This window comes from Lynx rufus, unplaced genomic scaffold (assembly GCF_022079265.1).
Source record: "Lynx rufus isolate CCGP_SWC_20201006 ecotype Redwood Valley unplaced genomic scaffold, mLynRuf1.p SCAF_3, whole genome shotgun sequence".
NCBI lineage: Eukaryota > Metazoa > Chordata > Mammalia > Carnivora > Felidae > Lynx > Lynx rufus.
This window is the reverse complement of record NW_025814845.1, coordinates 102025389-102045460: the sequence shown is the minus strand read 5'-3', so window position 1 is coordinate 102045460 and position 20072 is coordinate 102025389. Positions and strand designations below refer to the sequence as shown.

The following is a 20072-nucleotide window of genomic DNA, read 5'->3' as shown; positions in this document are numbered from 1 at the left end:
CAATAAAATGCCAGCAAACTAGGGAACTTGGGTGGTTCAGTCCGTTGAGTGTCTAACTTTGGCTCAGGTCATGATCTGGTGGTTTGTGAGTTCGGGCCCCACATCGGGCTCACTGCTGTCAGATTGTCAGTGCAGAGCCTGCTCTGGATCCTCTGTCCTACTCTCTGTGCCCCATTCCCCCCAACTTGTGCTTTCCCAAAAGTAATTAAATATTTTTTTATTTATTTATATATTTTTAATGTTTATTTTTCAGACAGAGAGAGACAGAGCATGAGCAGGGAAAGGGCAGAGAGAGAGGGAGACACAGAATGTGAAGCAGGCTCCAGGCTCTGAGCTGTCAGCACAGAGCCCGACATGGGGCTCGAACTCACAAACTGTGAGATCATGACCTGAGCCGAAGGCGGACACTTAACCGACTGAGCTACCCAGGCGCCCCTTAAATATTTTTTAAAAAATAAAAAAAACACTAAAATTACTGTGGTTAAATAAATAAATAAATAAATAAATAAAATGCTGACAAACTGAATCCAACAATGCGTTAAAAAAATCATTAATCATGATCAAATAAGATTTACTCCTGGGTTGCCAGGGTCATTCAATATTTGCAAATCAAACAATGTAACACATCATATTAATAAAAGAAAGGATAAGAACTATATGATCATTTTGATAGATGCTGAAAAAGCATTTAACAAAGTGTATAGCATTCATTCATAATAAAAACCCTCAAAAAAGTAGATTGAGAGGGAACATACTTCAATGTAATAAAGGCTATATATGAAAATTCCACAGCTAGTATCATCTTATTTGAGGAAAAGCTCAGCTTTTCCTCTATGGTCAGGAGCAAGACAGGGATGTCTACTCTCACCACTTTCATTCAACATAGTACTGGAAGTTCTAGCTATAGCAATCAGACAACAACAACAACAAAATCAAAGGCATAAGTAAATTGCAAGGCAATGATAAATAAATTGGCAAGGAAGAAGTAAAACTTTCACTATTTGCAGAGAACATGATCCATTATATAGAAAACCTGAAGGACTCCACCAAAAAACTGCTAGAACTGATAAACAAATTAGGTAACGTCACAGGATACAAAATCAATGCACAGAAATCTGTTGCATTTGTATACACCAATAATGAGGCAGAAGAAAGAGAAATTAATGAATTAATCCTGTTTATAATTGGACCAAAAACAATAAGATACCTAGGAATAAACCTAATTGAAGAGGTGACAGACCTATATTCTTAAAGCAATAAAACACTGACAAAAGAAATTCAAGATGACACAAAGACATGGAAAGACATTATATGCTCTTGAATGGAAGAACAAATATTGTTAAAATGTTTATACTACCAAAGCAATCTATACATTTAATGCAATCCCTGTCAAAATACTACCAGCATTTTTCAGAGTTAGAACAAACAATCCTAAAACTTGTGTGGAACCATAAAGGATCCCGAATAGTCAAAGCAACCCTAAAAAAACAAGCTAGAAGCAACACAACTTTGGACTTTCAAGTTATATTACAAAACTTTAGTAATCAAAACAGGATGGTACTGGCACAAAAATAGACACGTAGATCAGTAGAACAGAATAGAAAACTCAGAAAGAAACTCACATTCATAAAGTCAATCTTCAACAAAGCAAGAAAGAATATCCAATGGGAAAAATAAACAAATAATCCAACTAAAAAATGGGCAGAAGACACAAATAGAAATTTTTTCATAGAAGACATACAGACCATCAATAGACACGTGAAAAGATGCTCAACATCACTCATCATCAGGAAAATGCAAATCAAACCTACAATGCAATATCACTTCACACTGGTCAGAACGACTAAAATCAGTAACACAAGAAACAACAGGTGTTGGAGAGGATATGGAGAAAGGGAAATGCTTACGTAGTGGTGGGGAGAATGCAAAATGGTGCAGCCACTCTGGAAAATATTATGGAGGTTCTTCAAAAAGTTGAATAGAGAACTACCCTACAATCCAGCAATTGCACTGCTAGGTATTTATCCAGAGAATACCTAAATAATTCAAAGGGATACATTCACCTTGATGTTTATAGCAGCATTATTTACAATAGCCAAACTATGGAAACAGCTCAAGTGACTTTCGACTGATGAATGGACAAAGATGTGATATATATGATACACACACACACACACACACACACACACACACACACAGTGGAATATTACTCAGCCATAAAAAGAATGAAACCTTGTCATTTGCAATGACGTGGATGAAGCCAGAGAGTATTATTCTCAGTGAAACAAGTCGGTCAGAGAAAGACAAATACTACGTTATTTCACTCATATGTGAAATTAAAGAAACAAAACAAATAAGCAAAGGGGAGAAAAAGAGAGAGAGGCAAATCAAGAAACAGACTCTTAACTGTAGAGAACAAGTTGATGGTTACCAGAGGGGAGGGGCATGAGGGGATGGGTGAAATAGGTATGGGGATTAAGGAGTGCACTTGTCATGATGAGCACTGGGTGATGTACGGAAGCGTTAAATTACTATATTGTGCACTTGAAACTAATATTACACTGTATGTTAACTAACTAGCATCAAAATAAAAACTTAAAAAAATTAGAGGGGACTGTTTCTGACTTTCCAAACTGAAAATCCACTGAAAGGTGGAGAAGATTTCTCTCCAATGCATTTTGGAGTTAAGTGTCATGCTCAGGTTGTGGAGAGACTGCTATTGTCCACCAGATATCTGTGATTTTCTTCCATCATGTGCTGTTGTCATGGAGAAGCAGCTCTCCAGTAAGGAACTACATTTTCCAACACCTTTTATATTGGGTAGACCCCTGACACTCAGTTTCAGTGAGTGAAGAGTGAGCCAAAGTAATATTTTTTTTTAAAAAATTCTGCCATTAGATTCTCCATTCTTTCTTCTCCTCTCTGCAGGCTAGATTTGAGGCTGAGAATAGCCACCAAAACCAAGTGTTTCCTAAGCCTGGTCCCTACATGCTGTAGGGAGGAGAGCCCATGCTGCCTCTTAGACCTGATAGGAGTGGGAAATAAATTTCTATTCTGTTTAAGCCACAAAAAATCTGGGCTTTATTTGTTTCAGTAGCTAGCATTACATTGCTAATAAAGGGGTATAAATTAGAGAGAGGTTCTTGCCCAGTAGCAATCATGGCCAAGCCACCAGGAATAACTCGACATCTGACCACAGCCTTAAACAATAAACATGTAGATGTCTCATTAGACAGTACGATGAGAGAGTATCAGACTACTGTGAAAAATTACCAAGAAGTCAGACTTCCAAAATGACCCAAAGCCTTCCAAAGTGACCCAAAACTACAAATCTTCCAAGAAACTACTAAATGTTCATGAATTAAAGTATTTTCCAGACCAGTGAGGTTCAGATAACCCTTGAGTAAATATCTAAATGTCTGGGTGCTTATTTAAAAACAAAATAAATCTCTAATCCTTTGGAGGCCTTGATATTAACAATGACTATTACTATAGTGGTTATGGGATGAAATCATCTATAACTAGAGGAGTTATGAAGCAGTAGCTATAAAATTTCTTAGTAGAAAGGGAAGTTGTTGGGTCCTCCTCAGGCTACTTTCTCTTTGTAATTATTTCTAAATCATTACCTTATGTCAACCGTCACTACAGCAGAAACCCAATTCTCCATGACTTTTAAAAGAGATAAAGAAGAGTAACTGCCAAAAACAATGATTGTGCTTGAGAGAGAGAGAGAGAGAGTGAATATCTGTTTTTAGTCAGAGAAAATGTTTATGTAAAGGAAAAAGACTATAAGAATTTAATAGATTTAGTACTATAATAAAGGATGATTATATAAGACTGATGTCTGCGAAATCCAGTAAAAACATGCAGTCCGCTTTCCTTAGGAGACCCTGTCTCCATATAAATGCTTGGTAAAAAGTCAAACCACTTGAAAGGAAGGATTTTACTGTCCTCTGTGAAATCAGCTTTATGAGCCATTTGCTCAGCTTGTCCTGTGTCCTGTCAGGTGTGTCTCATGTTTATCATACTTGTCAGCATTTGTTCCCACCTTTCACTCAGTTGTACCTTTTAATGCACTGACAGCTTCCTTCATCAAATTTAATGGCCTCTTTCAGACAAAGGGATAATTGACTAATCAGATCTTCTTATTTGCAATAACCCTGAGGAACGAATTTCCTTCAGACAGTTAAAAGCATGTCCCAGGCCTATAAATGATGGCAATGCAGAAGTCATCAGGTACTTGTCATGCCCATGGAACAGAGGACTGCACACAGGGGTGACCTTTTGTTGAAAAATTCCACTACAAGCCCTCCGCTCCTAATCTTCCCCTTGTTGTTTCTTAACTAATGCAAATTGCTTATTACTTTGCAAGTTAAATATGGTTTCACTCTTATGTGGATCCTGAGAAACTTAACAGGAACCCATGGGGGAGGGGAAGGAAAAAAAAAAAAAAAGAGGTTAGAGTGGGAGAGAGCCAAAGCATAAGAGACTGTTAAAAAACTGAGAACAAACTGAGGGTTGATGGGGGGTGGGAGGGAGGGGAGGGTGGGTGATGGGTATTGAGGAGGGCACCTTTTGGGATGAGCACTGGGTGTTGTATGGAAACCAATTTGTCAATAAATTTCATATAAAAATAAATAAAAAAAAATAATAAAAAGTATTAATCACAGTAAAAAAAAAATTAGTATTTTTCTTGAAGACTATCCTAAGATTTAATTATTATAATGTAAAAAGGCAACAATCTTAAAATATTTTGCCAGTGGATGCATTGACAAATATTTCAAACTTAAGCTCTATATTTTATTTCTAGAGAACAAGAAAAGCTCTAATTTCCTGGCAATGGAACATAGAATCAGACCTCTACCATTGTATCGAGTGGCCATTTGTTGTTTTACATTCCCTAGTTCTGCCAACAACCTCTCAAATGTGTCTTAAAGGAATCGCACCCCTTCCCCCACTCTCCATCCATAGAATTCACATAAAATTGACACTGTTGCGTTTCAAGGAGGGGCTGAGCAAAGTGCTATAACTCTCTATTGATCAATATTAGGGCAGCACTTCCCAGTCTTTGTTCATGGTATGGGCCACAAAAACAAAGAAAAAATATTGTTAGAGTGCACGTTGAGATAAAAGAATGGAGCAAATCTAAGCCAGAGTTGACTAGCCCGGGTCTCTGCCTGACTGTACTCCAAGACAGAAGGGACTTGATACCCCAGTGCATATACAACATATTCAAGGCATGCCAGTATTATTATAGTAGCCAGTGTGCTTGGGCATACCTGTTGAAGCTCTAGGTTAAGGCAGGCATTCACCAAACAAATTGGGCCAATTTGATGATGAAATTTGATTCCAGTTTTGGCTATTTAACAGTCTCTATTTTCCTATAGACGGGCTGATAATGGTGTAAGCCTGGCAAAGACAAGACTACTCAGATATGACTGAAGATGAGGATCCATGGGCGTGTATTTGTGCATACAGTGAAAGACCTCCCCCTGAACATTTCATCTCTAAGAGTCAATAAAAGCCATTTTGCACTTACGCCACTTTCTGTGATATACAATTGAAGCTCTAAATTCTGTTATACAGATAACCTCTGTATGTACTATAGTATACTGCAACATGTTTTTCATCTGTTGTCTCCTCCACTGGACTGTTAATTTGTTGAGGATAGGAACTGTGTATTAGTTAGATTTGTACGCCGAGCAAAGCACATGGCCCGTATGATGAGGTACTCCATCAGGATATATGTGTGTTAAAATGAATACAAGAATACATGTTTTTAATTAAAAAACTACGAATGAGATGGAATCAAGATGTGCCCTGTTGTAATCCATACACCTCTCAATGGCTTTATAAGCAAAGCCTTAAGAATTTGGGCACCTTGGAATATAACATGTGGAGGAAAAGAGAATGAGTTAAATGACTTCACTTAAAAATTGTATTTTCTGGGGTGCTTGGTGGCTCAGTCAGTGAAGCATCCAACTCTTGATTTCTGCTCAGGTCATGATCTCATGGTTCGTGAGTTCAAGCCCCACATCAGGCTCTGAGCTGACAGTGCGAAGCCTGCTCGGGATTCTCTGTCTCCCTCTGTCTCTGCCCTGCCCTCTATCTCTCAAAAATAAATAAATAAACATTAAAAAATTGTATTTGCCAAATTTATTTTTCAGTAGTTCAAAGCTGTAAACACCCCATTCAAGTCAAATGGCCTTAAGGTTCAAGGAAACAAATAAGTAACAGCAACAGAAATCCTAAAATCCTTATCCTTCAGTCTGTTCTCTGGTAGTTACTTATTCTAGCTCCTTTCCCTAAATTATACAATCTAATTGCTTCCTTTTCTCCCCCATCTCCTGAAAGAGAAATCAGTTCTTATTCCCAAGTCATTAAAGTGAAGGCAGGTGGGCAGGATAACCACAACAAACCAGGGTACAAATCAAGCCTGTTGCATTTGATTTTTAGACCTTCCCCTCAGCAAATCTCTAAGACTGATCTGTCGCAAAATTATCCTTAGGTTCGCTTTGGCGATTTTGAAGTTTATTCAAAGGGAAATTAGGAGAAATTAGACCTGACTTTCTTTCACAAAAAATAGGCTGAAGCTCCACTGAGAATTGGGAACTGGGGTTAGACTGGAAGACTCACGCCATTTTTTGTGAAGCAGGATTTTATTCACAGTGCTCTATGTTAACTGGACAGCAGGCTAACAGGGAAAAGGAGAAAGATAGTAGATAACTTTTTTCTTTTGTTTCTTTCTTTTTTAAAAAAAAATATGGAACACTCCACGAATCTGCGTGTAGTCCTTGCACAGGGGCCACGCTAACCTCTGTATTGTTCCAATTTTAGCATATGTGCTGCCAAAGCCAGCACAAGGTCACCTTTCAACATTTCTCTCTGCAGGGAGAATCATAAGCTGAGCCCTGTAATTTTTTTTTTTTTTTCCCTAGACCTACACCATACATTCCCTGAGTTGTCTTAGAGTTGTCCCCGCTGGAAAACCATTTAAAGCCCTTAGGTTTCAAGGCTTCAGTAAAGGTGTGTCAAGCCCTGGACTCTGTCACCCTCTAGTCATCCCCTTGAAAAGAGAATTCCATGCTGAGTTAGTTAATGAGTAAGTCTCTGCTTTAATTTTTTTTTAATGTTTTTATTTTATTTATTTTTGAGAGACAGAGAGAGATGGAGTGTGAGCAGAGGAGGGGCAGAGAGAGAGAGAAAGACACAGAATCTGAAGAGGCTCCAGGCTCTTGAGCCTTCAGCACAGAGCCCAACGCGGGCTCACAAGCCGTGAGATCATGACCCGAGCCGAAGTTGGATGCTCAACCGACCAAGCCACCCAGGCACCCCGAGTAAGTCTCTGCTTTAATCGAAGAAACCACAAGGAAGGCCTGCTTCCTGCTCTATCTAGGCAGAATACCACGGGCATCACCGTGAAATGGATATTAAGTAGGCCGTGAAAAACTCTAACTTCTGTCTCTTCCATATCAAACTAGATAAAATACCTTCCTTTCATCCTTCTTTTAAAGTCTTTTAACCTCTGGATACATATCAGTAAAACAAGGGTGTGCCTCAAAGTCTACTTTTTGTACAATTCAGTGATTCTATAGCACTGATATAAAGGAGTGGCAAACGTCTGAGACTATGCTGTATGTCAGTTATTTCTGGAATGTTGACAAGCCTTCTAATTGAGGTTCATTTGGATGCTATACATCCATGTGTCTACTACCATGAGACATATGTTCCTGTTATGAGCATGAAGTAGTGATGGAACCAAGGAAAAAGTACTCAATTGTACTAACTTATACATATTAAAAGCCTAATCACCTAATTAATATAGAATTTATTTGTCAATCCTGGTAGAACATCTCCCAACCTCTCACTAAATTATCTTTGTATACTATGAAATTAAAGGAATTAATCAAAGCCTAGGACTAACCATCAAATATTTGCCAGATTATAAGAGCAATTTCTACTCATTGTAAGCTTGATAGAACTAGAGTGAACAATAATAGTAATATGTCCACTCATATGGAAATGACAATACTATAAAAAGAAGAGATTAAAAAGAAATTAAGAGAGGAGCGCCTGGGTGGCTCAGTGTGTTAAGTGTCCAACTCCTGATTTTGGCTGAGATCATGATTTCACGGTTTGTAGGATTGGATCCCGCCCTGTGTCAGACTCTGTGCTGACAGTGTGGAGTCTGATTTTCTCTCCTCCTCTCTTTTCCCCACCCCAGCTCATTCTCTCTCTCTCTCTCTCTCTCTCAGAAAGAAAGAGAGATTAAATGAGAGAGAATGAAATGAAAAAAGATCACAAAGAAACAAAGAATTCAATATTCAAAAATGGGAAAGGAGAGACACTTCAATAAATGGTGTTGGGAAAACTGAATAGCCACATGCAGAAAAATGAAACTGGACCACTTTTTACACTATACACAAAAAGCAACTCAAAATGGATTAAAGGTTGGAAACCAATTTGACAATAAATTTAATATTAAAAAATGGATTAAAGGCTTAAAACATAAGACCTGAAACTAAAACTTCTAGAAGAAAACATAAGGGGTAACTTCCATGATATCAGTCTTGGCAGTGATTTTTTTAGATATGGTACCAAAAGCAAAGGCAACAAAAGCAAAAGTAAATAAGTGGGATTACATCAAACTTAAAAGTTTCTGTGCAGCAAAGGAAATCATCAACAAAATGAAGAGGGGATGGTGGGGAGAGGGGAGATGTTGGTCAGAGAATATAAACTTCCAGTTTTAAGACGGCTGAGTTCTGGGGATCTAATGTACAGCATGGTGACTATCTCTAATAATATTGTGTTATATACTTGAAAGTTTATGTTCTCAGCATAAACATGAAGGAGTAATTATGTAAAGTGATGCAAGTGTTAGCTAATGCTGTGACAATAATTATTTTATCATATATGTTTATCAAATCAACACATTGTACACGTTAAACTTATACAATGTTGTAGGTCAACAGTATCTCTATAAAGATGGAAAAAAACCCAAAATGCAATATTCAAATAAAATGAATATTGGAGACAAATTTGTTTTGAAAAAATTGAATTAATGACATGGAAGACAAAATTGAAAAGCCTTCTAATATACAGAGGAAAAATGTTTTAATTTTGAAGATTCAAAGAAAAAATTCTCAAGCATCTGGAAGAAATAAGATAACAAGCTATCAACAAAGAAACAAAAATTGGTGGAGAGTCATACAATTTGTCCGAGAGACAATCCAATTTAAACTGGAAACTCTCCATAAGTCTCAAGGTGCAGCAGAATTGGGTAACTTTAGAATTAAAGTGAAGGGTGTGATGTTAAAATAAGGTGAAAGATGGAAGAAAGGCATTTAAGGAGCAGTTAGATCCCTAAAGCCAAAGTACATTCTCCTACTCTATGACTTCAGGTGGCTACTCTTTCTGAAGAAATTCAAGTTTTATTGTCTGGAGAAGATAAAAGAGTAATTATCTGGAAAGGAAGATTCCACACATGGTTAAACTTTAAGTACCCAATGAAAATAAGGAATTTACCCGACATGCAAACCATTATTAGCTCTCCTAGATCACCCTATACTGAAGTTTGAGGCTGGCAATCTCATCCATATGTCTAATACTTCCAATCACTTTTTTTATTCCTTCTTAATCATGACCAGAGATCCCAGGACTTCCATATGAGAAAAGCTTCTCCTATATGAGATAGAGATTAAACCAACCAAAAGGAATAAAAAAAAATTGGAATGAATGGACACTAATCTGACATGTTTTTAAAAGATAGCACTTTAAAAAGAAATCATCATTGGTATCAGCAGAGCAGTAAGACAATAAAGCATATTCATGAAGCAAGATGTACATCCTCCAAAAAAAAATATTTAAAGCACAGAACAAGCTCCTAAAATGTAAAGCATGATAGGAAAAAAATATTTTGAAATAAAATATATAAACAAAATAAAATAAATTTTAAAATTTAAAAATAAGAAAATACCATAAAGTTAAGGAAATTAGCCCCAGCATTTAGAGCAGAAGAACACAGAGATGAAAAATAGGAGAGGAAGATAAGAAAATTGGAAGACCATTCTAGGAGGTTCAACACCTGAACAATAGGGGTTGCAAAGAGGGCAAAAGAATATAGAAAAATGGAGTGATGAGATTAATAAAATAATTAAAGGTAATACCACAGGATTGAAAGACATGAGTTTCTGAATGGAAGGGTCTATTTGGTACCCAACACAGTGTAAGAAAGCAGACCCACAGTAAGGCACATTACTGTAACATTGTGCAAAAATGCAGACAAAGAGAAAAACTTAATAGCTTCTGGAATAAAAGGTAAAACAAAAGCAAAAGCAAACAAACATCAGGTTGCATACAAAGAATTAGGAATCAAAATGGCTTCACACTCTAACATCACCGCTGGGAACTAGCAACACAGCAATGCTTTCAAAATGCTGAAGAAAAATTATTTCCAATCCAGATTCCTATACTCATCCAAAATAACAAGCGAATACAGGAAGATTACAATAGAGACATTTTGAGACATAAATTATCTTTGAAAAGTTATGTCTCACCTCTTGCTCCCAGAAAGCATTGGCAAGATGCTCTACCAAAATGAAGTTGACCATGAAAGAGAAAGCATGAGCAATAGTAAACATGGTCCAACACAGGAAGAGAGGTGAGGGAAGAGAATGCCCTGGATAAAGACTATAAAGGGAGCAACCAGTCCAGATTGCATGGGAAAGCTATTCTCTTTTTACATGTGCCAACATTCAGGCAAGTAAAATATTCCTCTTTGTTATTGATGAGATTCATATTAGCGATGGCCTATATCTGAGATTAAATGGTAGAGAATAAAGAATGGTCTTTATGTGTATGGTTGCAATGATTCCCGCTATCTCTTTTAAACAACAGTTAGGCAGAATCTTTTGATCCCCAAAGATTATAACACATAAGAAAACACAAATATTTCCACGGAATGAAATTTTCTTACATAGCACATTTCATCAAATTTAAGAAACTTTCAATTGCAATTTGCAATTTATATTAGCAGGAAGGACAAACGACAAAGACTGAGAATCTAATTAATAATACACACATACAGCTGAGTTACCAAATTGCTACATCCTCACTAAAGGTTAAATGAAAAGTAAACCCATCATATGGGGAGATAGCAGGAAACTAGCATGTCTCAAACTTGACACTACTCGGAGAGAGAAAAATAATCTCTTCCTGGAATTTGAACCATAAGCTAATATTCACACAAATTTGTGGAGTCAATTCACATTCTCGATGTAGTTCAACAAAACAGAAGAGTTTTAACTTAGATAATTTAATTTGGAGTAGTCTCTGGTTGGTAGGATTTCAGATGACTGGCAGAAGCAAATATAAATCCTCTAGAAGGACTCAGTTTTGAAAACCTTTGATTCTAAGATGCATCCTAATTGCACATTTAAAAAAAAAAGGAAAAGAATATGTGCCTTAGAATCCATGACATAATGTATGTAAATGCTTATAAATGCACAGAATGTCTCGGAAAGCATGCCCAAGAAGCCGAAAATGATTCCATCTGGTGAGAGGAATGAGTTAGTTTACTTAGGAGAAGGGGAATGTAGATAGTTATTCTTATCTTTTCCCCTTTATTAGTACTCTCTGATGCTTTCACAAATTGCCATAAAATTCAAAGTTTAAAGCAAAATAGGTTCATAACCTTGCAATTCTGTAGGTCAGAAGGCTGACAAAGGTCTCACTGAGCTAAGAGCAAGGTGACCAGAAGGCTACATACCTTTCTGCAAGCTCAAGGGGAGAATCTATGTCCTTGCTTTTTCCAGCTTCCAAAGGCCACATGTCTTCCTTGGCTTGCAGTCCCCTTTCTCCATCTAGCAACACAATGTCTCTCTAATCTTCCATCTGTCTTCATGTCTCTCTCTATCTGTAGCTGGGAAATGCTCTCCAATTTAAGGATTTATGTGATTAGATTTGGCTCATCCAAATAATACAGGATAATCTCCCCATCTCAGGGTCCTTAACCCTAGTCACATCTGCAAAGTCTTTTATTTTATTTTTTGGTAAGGTAATGTATTGTATTCACAGGTTCTAGAGATAAGAATGTGAACTTTTCTTTTTTTCTCTTCTCTCTCTTTTTTTTTTTTTTGAAAGGGGGTCATTCTGCCTACTTTGTTGTTTCTTTTCAATTATGTAATGTGTGGTGTATTACATACTCAAGATTGAAAAAATTTACATTCCCCCAAAAAGAAATTATAAATGCCCTCTAATCTTGCAATTCCAGTTCTAGTATTTTACAGATATATTAGCGATGCAAAAAAGGGTGGTATGTACAAGGTTATTCACTGCAAAATTATAATATCAAAAGATTAAAAACAAGCTAAGTATACACCCATGGAATAGTGAAATAAATTGTACCTACATAAAAATGAAATTCTATGCAGCCATCTAAAAGAATGAAGAAACTTATTATGTAGTACTGAAATGGAACAATCTACAAAGTTAATTGTTAAGTAAAAAAGGCAAGTCACAGAAATAGTACATGTGCCACTGTGTGTGTGTGTGTGTGTGTGTTTGTGTGTGTGTGTGTGTGTGTGTGTCATATGTACAAAAATGTATGCCTTTATACACTTGCTTATATGGTCACAAATTATGTCTGAAAAGATACACAGGAGGGGCACCTGGATGACTCAGTCAATTAAGCCTCAAATTCTTGATTTTGACTTAGGTCATGAGATCAAGCCCCAAGTTCAACTCTGCACTGGGTGTGAAGCCTGCTTAAGAATCTCTCTTCCTCTCCCTCTACCTCTCCCCCTAAAAAAAAAAAAACAAAAAACAAAAAAAAAAACATAAGAAAATGATAACAATGGTTACTTCTGAGAGGGAAAACCTAGATCCAGAAGACAGTAATATAAGGAAGGTTCTTCACCGTGGTACCGTGGTACACATTTTTGTTTTTCTGGGTTTTTTTAAATATTTATTTATTTGTTGAGAGAGAGACAGAGTGTGAGCAGGGGAGGGGAAGAGAGAGAGGGAAACACAGAATCTAAAGCAGGCTCCAGGCTCTGAGTATCAGCACAGAGCCGGACACGGGGCTCGAACTCAACAAAGTCTAAGGTCATGACATGAGCTGTAGTCGGATGCTTAGCCGACTGAGCCACCCAGGTGCCCCAATGCATTTAAATAATTTGCCTGAGTATACACAGGTAGATAGAGCTAGAGATTCTTACCCAGTTCCAAGCCCAAATACTATAATTTTCCTTCTTGAATCAATCTCCTATTTATTGTCATTTTAAATGTATGTTTCTCTTGCCATCTGTCTTCTCTCTTTTTTCTAATGGAGATTTTTTTTTATGTATCATTTTTTCATTCTATAGACCCTGATTTGGATACCTAGCCTCTTCTGATAATCCCTCCTTTATCTCTTAGCTGTTACTAAGATTTATTTCCTATTAGAAAAGCAGAGGCAAAAGTCAGAGGGCTTCTGTGTTGCATACTGGCTATTTCTGGAGGAAAATGATAATAGAGCTCCTTTGTAATGCATTTCACATCTGTTTGTAGAAGTGAAATTGTAATAATTCTTGTTTTTGAGTGGGCTTTCTTTCAACAAATGGTGTGGTTCTTTCTGTTTCTCCTTTTCTGAGTTTTAATAACCACATCCTTCAGGAGACCAATGTAGAAAGAATTATGCTCCAGCCTCCATTTCCCTGTCTAATGCCAACCCCTTGTCTTTTCTTCAGCTCTGCAGAAAATAAGAAGTCCTAAATATTTGACTAAATCCTGAAGTCTCAAATATCTCCACATAAAGAATATACACAGTAAGGGATACCTGGGTGGCTCAATCAGTTAAGCATCCAACTCTTGGTTTCAGCTCAGGTCATGATTGAGCCTTGTGTCAGGGTCTGTGCTGAGAGCATGGAGCCTATTTGGGATTCTCTCTCTCTCCCTCTTTCTTTCTCTCTCTCTCTCTCTCTCTCTGCCCCTCCCCTGCCCCTCTCTCTCAAAATAAAAAAGAATATACACAATGAGGGATGGATGATGGATGGACAGGATACATGGATGAATGGATGGATGGGTGGGTGGATGTATAGATTTGGTATACACTCAAACTACTTTTGACCATTCTCAAAAATGAGGCTATTTATGTAATCTAGCAACTACAAATATTGAGTACCAACATAAAAAATGTTGTAAATTAAATTTTCTTTTCCTTCAAGTGTGGGAAAGTCTCCTGAATATATTGTGATAAATGACATGGAAATAAGATATATTAAGCCATGGGTTCTATTTTCAGTGTGCTATGTGCATGGAAATTTTTCACTATAGGAAGTAATCTTACCAACATAACTAAAATTAAATATGTAGATGAAACTATGAGTCAGTTTGGCTCTATATGCACTGTTTTTTTTCTGTTTGGATGAAATGTTCCATCCATTAAAGCAAAGAGACAAGAATCTCTTTTTCAAGGCATGCTTTGAAAATTATTTCCTCAACAGCTTGGTACAGGTGTTAACAGGAAAAAGAACATTGCTGGAAGCAATTCTCAAGTGAACAAATGAAGGTGTAACAGGACTCTTGGTAAAATATGATCTTGATCCAGAGGCAGGAAGGGACCTATGAATCATCAGAACTACAGTGGAGAAAATTAGATTTTGCTCATTAAGTTGCTGAAAAGTGGCAACATCAGATAGGCCAGTCTACAATGCTAACACATTCACAGCTCTCCCATTGTAAAATATATAAATTTTTTTCTCATGTATTTGTGGTACCAAACTTTAGCTAACATCAGCAAACTTTATTATAAATTTTCATCCATTTACAGTAACAACTGAAAGCAATTGAAGTTTTAGAAAAACCATATGCAATTGTGAAATGACGCATCAGGGAATTCAGCATCTAAATGATGTTAATTATATTTAGTGTGGTTTTCTCAAGAAGCTGGGATAGGGAGGGTTCTAAATATAAACATAAAAATAGATGTTTATGTTTTGGGGGTTTTCTGTAGTGAAAAACAATGGAAATCGGTATAGCATCTCTGATACACACAAGTGTGACATTAAAATTAATAAACCTGATGAACTTTGTAGTATTTGGCCACTTTTTACCTGCAAAAAAGGGAATTTCTACAGAATCTTAATATATCCTACAGAGAAATTTACAAATTTAGAAAATGATATACGCACCGACTTCTGAAAAAACTAGATGACTTATTTCCATATTTGGTGGAAATTGTATATCATCTCTCTTGTACCCAACACACATGGAGGCACTAGATGGGGACAAATCTGTCATTCTATGACAAGACAGGATAAGAGTTGTAGGCATTTTACCAATTCTAAGACAAAGAGTCATGGATACAAATAGAAGGAAGAAAGGGAATAAGAAAAACAGAAGAAAAGAGTTTCTATGAAAATAACTGCATCTTACAATAGATATAGATATTTATGTTTATAACCATATGAAGGGAAGAGCTCATAGATAGTGGTGATACTAAGATTTAAAGGAAACTCCGGGGGAAAATCAAAAACTTTGAAAAAATTGGGGAACATTCAGTATCAAACCTGGACTTCTGGACAGTGATTCTTTTTAAACTTCTCTGCTAGTTCCTAAAGGATTTTAGGTTTATGATTTAAGGTCATTATTTCTTTACAAGCCTCATGAGATTAAAATATTATGGAGCTCAAGAAATAGCGGGCCTGGGGATAAGTGAATGCACTCGCACCCCAGTTCAGGTGGGAGAGTACCTGGATGTTGTGACCCATTTTACAGGAACACGAGGAAATATGGAATTCTTATGTCAAGTAATTATTAAACTTAGATAAACTAAATGTATGTCTGTGCGAAATCAACTGTTGCATTAGATTTGAATGTAGGGAAATGAAAAAAGTTATTAAAAAAAAGAAAAAAATTAAAAATAAGTTTTTTATGGGGGCTCCTGGTGGCTCAGTTGACTGAGCGTCTAACTTCAGCTCGGGTCATGATCTCACGGTCTGTGAGTTTGAGCCCCGCATTGGGTTCTGTGCTGGCAGCTCAGAGCCTGAACCTGCTTCAGATTCTGTGTCTCCCTCTCTCCCTACCCTCCCCTGTTCGCACTTTGTCTCTCTCTCTCTCTCTTTCTCTCTCTCTCTCTCAAAAATAAACAGTAAAAAAAAAAACTGTTTTTTAAGTTTTTTTTTTTAATTTTCTCTTCAAAAATTGCCCTTTATTTGACTTTCACAATAAGATAACTTGACCTGGTATGAAATACCAAAGTTCTCTGGCATCTGAATTTCAGAAGAACTATGCCCAAAACACTTCCTTCATAGAATTGTATGAAAATATAAAATAATAATTTGTTTAAAAAATGCTTGTCTGTCTTTAATTTCCTGTCATAGATTTTATCTAGGGTTTTGCCATTTTTGTTTCAATCAGAAAGAAGATCCCTCTCTGAAAATAGTCCTGTATTAATAAGGATCTGAGTTCTAAACAAATATAAATCATAGAGACCTTTTGATAGCTAACTTTAAGACAAAAATAAAAGTCTCCCTTATGATGTATCTCTTCCCTTTTACAAAGCTTAAATTGGATAAAAGGGTTTATTTAACTTAGAGGTTCCGTATCATTTTCTTCTCTCTTCTTTCTCTAATTTATAACCCTGCCCTGAAAATCTGGCTGCTCAACTTGCTATTTTTAACGTGAAGGAAACGCAACAAAAGCCCTTACAGTACTGCTCAAATATCTAAAATATTAAACAAAAGTCTATTGACACAGAGAAATGACCAAACAACTGCTAATGATTTTCCTATAATTTCCGTATTTTTATCCTATTTTTCCTAAAACACTAGCCAAATTCCAGGGGATGTTTTGGTTTTCTCACTCTGGCCCCCTAAACCCATCCTAAACATGCAGCTGTGGCTCATTTGCAGGAGTGTCCACACAGCCTAACCAGCACTGAGCACGGGCACTCCTTCCATGACTTTTCTGGAACTGGTTTAACCAACATATGAAAATGAAGTCCTCTTGAGGTGGTTGTAAGAGAACAGGATGGTGATAGTTTGAAATGGAAAAGAAATCGTATTCAAGTGGGCAATTGCATGAGACAAAATAGCAAAATAATCTCCTTATTTCTGTCCAGCTGGGTTTATTATTGACTGACAAAGGAAATAGTCTGCCCTGTTAGTCTAGTCAAACACATAATGAGGGGAAATCATATTTTCATTCTTAGAGTCAAAAGGTAATCATGCTATAGTCTTAAAATGGGCACCAAGTTACCTTGATTTGGCAGATATATATAATCTCTCATGTTTCTAATTAAGAAATTTCAGTAGGCTCTTGCTTTGAAGCTAACTCTCTTTCCTTCCTTCAAGTGTCTTACGTGCAATGCCTAAATATATTCTTTTCTGCTATTCTACTCAGGAATATTAAATGTTTCTCTCTGTGGATAATGTTCCATAGAGAAACATATATGAAAACGTATCAGAAACAAAAAACAAAACACAGAAGCAATGTATATGATACTTTGAAATGCAGGCCATTGTCACACTACCTTTATCTAAGTGTGGACTAGAACTCTCTGTACATTGTTTTGGCTATATTGCTCTTGGGCTGAATCGCTCTTTTCAGCACGTTGAACGTAATGGAGAAGAGGAAGTGCATAAAAACCAAGAGTGTGAGCACAATACTACCCTCAGCCCCAGCCCTTGTAATCCAACAGTAACAGAGTCACATTAATAGTGGCTTGGGCTATAGCAGGACAGGTCTCCAGTACAGCTTTTATGACCTATGTTTGCAAGTCTGTGGATTATAGTCATGTTAATGGCAAACACTTGGTGCCCTCAGAGAAATTTCACATTAATAAAACCTACAAAGCACAGTTCTGTTCCTTTGAAGTTGTTACTAAACATGTAATATTAGCTTGTGAAGCATTAGATGAGGAAATGAGCTCGATAAGGACTCTTGCAGTAATAGCTCTAAATTGATTATTTCCTTCCCAAAATAAACTTGCCAGGAGCCCTGTAGGCTTACTTCCGAAGACTTGCGCTGCTCAGGAACCTTATCACGAGGGAACGAACAGCAAAAACAGAGACACACTGTGATAAGGCACATTCACTAAATATTAATACATTTATAAATTCAGCCTTTTCTAAATGAGCCTAAGACCCCTTGAGTGTTGCCATGAATTAAATATTCATTAACTGCATTCTAAACATGGGAAGAGGAAAGAACAATGTCTTTTAATGTTATTATGTTAAATAGCCAAACACAATAAATCCCTAGTTAAGTATAAAGGAAAGCAAATTCAGCCTGTGTGTACTGTAGTATAAAAAAATTTCATATAGAGAAGCCATATAAGAAGAAACATAAAGAGCAATCTTTCAAAAGACATCCAAAGAGCACGTCCTTGAATTTAATACTAGTTTATTTAGGTGTCATTGCTCTGCCTCTTGTTTGAAATTGGAGGCAAAAAGTCACATTCACTATTAAAAATACATTTTAAAAACTCTTTTTCTTATCTTTTGGGCGCATATCTATATAAAATGTAAATATTCCTTTAAAATAAAAAAAGAAAAAAGCCTATTCAGGAAAGAGCATTTTCTGCATTCCTTGAGCTTCTTCAATCAGTATTAGCCACAAAAGAAAGAATTCAGAACTGGGAATTTTTGTGGTTTGGGTTTCTATAAAGAAAAGGCCCCTTCTTACCCAGAATCACTACGCAATAAGGTTAGCTCTGTTTAAGTACATTGTTGCTACAATTGTTTACAGATTAATGTACAAATACTTATTTCTATAATTCAGATTGCCTGATTTTCCAACTAAATTTGTAGTTCCTGCCATATTTATTCTGGTTCAGAATTAAATCCAATTTGCTATTAGGACATTTAGAGAATTGTTACTCTAGTAAAAGAACAGAGTTGAGACCACTGGAATAATTATCACTCTTTTCTCTTCTCAGAAAATGTATTTGGAGAAGTCTAGAAACATCATTTTAATGATGAAAAACCATGTTCAAATAAAGTGAACCTAAATCTTAACCCCCACAATTCTCATTTGAAAGACCAACAATTACCATTGCTTTCTCTTCACATTGTAGTTTGACGAAGACTTGAGGTCAAAGCCATGTTTTCTTGCACTGTGTCATTTTGAAATTCTTTCTGTAGCCTTTAAAACATATAGGTGACCAAGGCAGTATTTACTGATTTTGCTATTGTATTAGCTTGCATACGCAGAGGTTCTTTTTGTCTGTCTTACTGGCTTGCGCTTATGTGCTCCTTGACACACTCCTACTTCCCAGAAGCCTCCCAAATGACCACTGCCAGATCTTTCCATCAAAGAAATTCACTATGTGACTCCTAAGCTAGAGTCCATGGAGATGATTCCGAGAGTGGCAAATGCTTGAGCTCTAAGGGTCTCTGGAGGATTTTGGAGTTGGATAATTATTTGTTGTCAAAAAACCACAGTATGTGTTGTAGGATTATCAGCAGCATCGCTAGATGCCATAGCACTGTCACCACCACCCAATCCTAGCAATCAGAAACACCTGCGGATATTGCCAAATGGGAGGCAAAATCTACCCAGGTGAAGGACCAGCTGTGGCCCAGGGCTCTCCTTCAAAGGGCAAAGTACACTTGCCAACTGATCTCGAAGATGGTCTCCAAAATAGAAAGCATGTCCCCTTACTAGAAAGCCTCCATCAATAATCATTTTGTGGGGAATACATAAAAGTATCCTGAGCAGCATAATATGTAGGAAATCATCTATACAAACCCATGCTACAATCTGATATTTAATTCAAATAATTGTAGGTTAAATCTTGCCAGTAATGGGACTCCTTAGCAAATGTAGCTGTTCCTCCTAATATCTTGGAGGTGGTCAAGGTTATATTATCATCCTCATTTTATGGATGTGGAAAATTAAGTGTTTAGCCCAATTAGCACAGCCAGTAAGTGAAAAAACAGGTATTAAAAGAATTTCTTTTTTTAAATGTTTATTTTTGAGAGAGAGAGAGAGAGAGAAAGGGATGGAGAGAGAGAGATGAGTGCAAGCTGGGGAGGGGCAGAGAGAGAAAGAGACACAGAATCCGAAGCAGGCTCCAGGCTCTGAGCTGT

At 36.7% G+C, this 20072-nt stretch overlaps 1 non-coding gene across 1 annotated transcript; it reads right to left on the bottom strand.

Moving 5' to 3' along the window:
- Positions 1 to 6757: 6757 nt before the first annotated feature.
- On the bottom strand, positions 6758 to 6861 carry LOC124521402 (U6 spliceosomal RNA). The gene has a single exon (XR_006964497.1). It is a non-coding gene; the product is annotated as a U6 spliceosomal RNA (small nuclear RNA).
- Positions 6862 to 20072: the final 13211 nt, after the last annotated feature.